Genomic DNA, 4,098 nt, shown 5'->3' on the forward strand with positions numbered 1-4,098 from the left:
ACTTGGGCAAAATCATCTAACAGAAAGCGTAGTTTATAATAAAATCTTGAATATCGCATGTAATTTATTGAATACTCTACTGAGAGTGAAAAACAGAATGGTTGTAAGCATATTGGTTATTGACCCTTGTGCTCATCTGATTGACTGGGAGCTCTGGCTGCCACTTCCACCCAGCCTCACAAGAAAGGATTGTACCAAATACCGCTAGCCCAAAAAAAGTTTCAAATTCAAAATTTGAAGTTTGATTTCTACTGAATGTGAAACCATCATAAGTCAGGGGCCATCTGCATAAGAAAATATACTAACACAAAACCCAGAAACCAAAAAAGAAAAATAATTGCTTATTTTACTACATAAATACATCAAACTTTTGTTTGGCAAAAGACATCCTCAACACATTTAGAAGATAAATTACAAAATTAAAATCTGGGAGAAATGTATGTAAGCCATATGAAAGACAACTAAAACAAAAATATACACATTTCAGGGGCGCCTGGGTGGCTCAGTCAGTTGAGCCTTTGACTCAGGTTTTGATTTCGGCTCAGGTCATGGTTCCAAGCTCCTGGGATCAAGCCCTGCATCAGGCCCAACATTGGGTGTGGAGCCTGCTTAAGATTCTCTCTTTCTCTCCTTCTGCCCTCTTCCCTGCTCTCTCTCTGTCTCAAAAATAAAAAATTAGGGGCACCTGGGTAGCTCAGTTGGTTTAGCATCCAACTTCGGCTCAGGTCACGATCTCGTGGTCTTTGGGTTCCAACCCTACCTCAGGCTCAGTGCTGACAGCTCGGAGCCTGGAGCCTGCTTCTGATTCTATGTCTCCTTTTCTCTCTGCCCTTCCCCCACTCACGCTCTGTCCCTCTCTCTCTCAAAAATAAATAAACATAAAAAAATTTTTTTTAGAATGCCCTCCCCCAGATCATTTAAGTTGTGGTATTATATACTTGATTCACCTATACCTTGTGTTTTCTGTAACTGAAAGTTAAGTCTGCAATCTCAACTACACATTCAGACTAGATATTTTTGGCAAAATATTAGCAGCTTTCTCTGGGGAATAGGATTACAATGAAAATATCTGTATGATATTTATTTCCTGTGATACACATTTCAATATTACTAGGGTTTTTGCAGTAAACAAGCACATATACACTTAAGAAAGAAAGAAAGAAAGAAAGAAAGAAAGAAAGAAAGAAATGCATTGGCATTGATACCAAAAGTCCTAGTAGTATACAAATCATGTATTTAAGGGAAAAGGAAAGTACAAAGTAAGCTCTTTCTTTTCATGAAAAAGAAAGGATTGTGTGTATATGTGCATCTACACATATACACACAACAAATAAATATGGGGGAAAAGTTAACAGAGATTCCTTTTTTAATTTTTTTTAATGTTTTTATTATTTATTTTTGAGAGAGAGAGAGAGAGACTGAGTGTGAGTGGGGGAGGGAAACACAGTCCGAAGTAGGCTCCAAGCTGTCAGCACAGAGCCTGACACGGGGATCAAACTCACGGGCCACAAGATCATGACCTGAGCTGAAGTCAGTCGCTTAACCAACTGAGCCACTCAGGTGCCCCATCAAAGATTACTTTTAACTGTGAGATTATTAATTTTCCAGGTGACTCAATTTTGCCTTTGCTTAGTTTCTTTTACTTCCATATGCATGTAATGGTTTTGAAAAGGAGTGAAATTTGTGATTATTTAATGAAACTAATGATTTTAGATGTTGAAAATCGCAACTTCTAACAACCAGGAAAAAGAAAGAACAAATGATTGAAGTATACACAAGAACTCAAAAACAGCAATGGTAGAAACAGTGGCCTGGTTTTTCAAGGAAATACCAAATTATATTCAATATAAGTGATACTTACTTTCCAAAGCTGTGCATTTGTAGGAAATGCATTCCATTTATGTCCTCACAAAGCAGACCATATTTCATAATATCTTTATTATAATTGTGTTCGGGAACAACAGACAGGAAAATATATATTTGTTCCATAGAACTTTGCTGAACAAATTATAACTATGACCAAATTTCTTTAGAATCATAGCAACAACAATGACCTGCTACAATAATTTAAGATAAAAAATTATATTCCAAGTAAAAAAATGAACAAGAATATGTTGCTAATTAGCATACAAGAGCCATGGAAGTACATAAATCAACACATAAATATGTATTGTTATAAATTTGACCTTTTAACCTTTATTTTCTAATTTTTTGTTACAAAAGCTTTCATTAATATCTCTCTATGTCAAATAGAGGTATTCAAATTATTTTGACTTATGCATCTCTTGGCATTGAGACCATTTATGTAACTAAGCTTTGCAATGGAATCTTGTAAGCCCCCTTTTTAAGTTTGGAGGCATGAGATCCTGGAAAGAACGAATGCATAAGTCTTTTTTATTTCTCTTCTTTCCTTGATCTTCCTAGTCTTAACAATAGTGCAAGCTCACCAAATGATTTCACTTATATGTAGAATCCAACAAACAAAACAAACAAAAAACAACAAAAAAAGCAAAAACAGACCCACAAATATGGAGAACAAATGAATTGTTCCCAGAGGGAAGGGGGATGGAAAGATGGACAAAATGGGGCGGAAGGGGAGTGGGAGAGACAGGCTTCCAGTTATGGAATGAATCAGTCATGGGGATAAAAGGTATAGCACAGGGAATACAGCCAATGGCATTGTAACAGTATTGTATGATGACAGATGGTCGCTGCACTTGTAGTGAGCACGGTGTAACACAGATTTGTTGAATCACTATGCTGCACCCATAAAGCTAATGCAACATTGGGTGTCAACTATAGTTCAATAAAAACAAATAAAAAATAATAAATAAATACATACATACATTTAACAACAGTGCAAGCTTAAATGGGAGAAGAAATCTTTAAAAGGAATTCTAAGGGATGAGGAAAGTCACAGAACGTTGCTTGACGAATAATGATTTGTGTTAAAGTAGGATTGCGGATATCAACAAATCGTGTAAATATAAACTTCAGAGGTTGTTAGAGCCATCTCCCTCTTCCTCCTGCCTCTTTAGAGTCATTCAAATGAACAAGTATATACTATGTAAAATGAAGTGTGACTACCTTTCTTTTTATTTTTAATGTTTGTTTATTTTGAGAGAGAGAGAGAGAAAGTGAGAGGGCAAGCAGGGGAGGGGCAGAGAGAGAGGGAGAGAGAAAGAATCCCAAGCAGGCTCCGCACTGTCAGCGCAGAACACGATCTGGGGCCCAAACTCACAAACCGAACCATGAAATCATGACCTGAGCTGAAATCAAGAGGCTGATGCTTAACCAACTAAGCCTCCAAGGCACCCCAAAGTGTGACTATCTTTCAAGTAGTGTCAGCACTGGAGAGGAATATTGTTATTGCTGTTGTTTTAATTTCCATGCGGGTGCCAGTGTCTTCTTCAGATAGATCAGAGCCAAACGCTTCACTAGTTATGCAAGAAATCTCTAGTGAAAAGCTGAATTAACTGACACACTTATGATTTATCCCAGAGCTGTAACAATAACCCTTAAGGATTGGTGCCCCTGGTGGCTGCCCAACCTGCTTACTGCTTAGCCCATTCCCAGTGGTCCAGAGCTGGGAAGGGCGGAGGAACACAGAAACAGAGCCCAGAAGACCGAGACAGAACGTGCTATGCATAAGACAGATCCCACTATGCATAAGAAGCCTTGAGTTGGAGAAGAGAGCCAGTCAGCTGGTCAATTAGTTGCTGCAAAAGTGAGACAGAGAGTCCTCTGCATCAAAATGGTGAACCCCAGAGGAAGAAGCAAGATGAACTCATGCCCAGGGGGCAGCCACGAGGTAGATGAGTCATGGATCCCCAGGGCAGCCCCCACAGCTGGGTTCTGTGGCATTTCAGTGACCATGCAGCTGTTTTTCCTCCTATTCCCTGCATCTTTACGACAAAAGCCTAAAAGGGGAGTAACATAAACATGTCTCTTTTGCTTACCTCTACAAGGAAATCAACTAACACAAAGTTTTAGATGTTTTTCAATATTGAAAATTATGAATATATTTTCATTTCAATTGGGCTTGAGGGAGGGATTATCTTCAAATACCAAAAATAAAGACTGAAGATGGCAGAACAG

The sequence above is a fragment of the Prionailurus viverrinus genome, chromosome A1, assembly GCF_022837055.1.
Source record: "Prionailurus viverrinus isolate Anna chromosome A1, UM_Priviv_1.0, whole genome shotgun sequence".
NCBI lineage: Eukaryota > Metazoa > Chordata > Mammalia > Carnivora > Felidae > Prionailurus > Prionailurus viverrinus.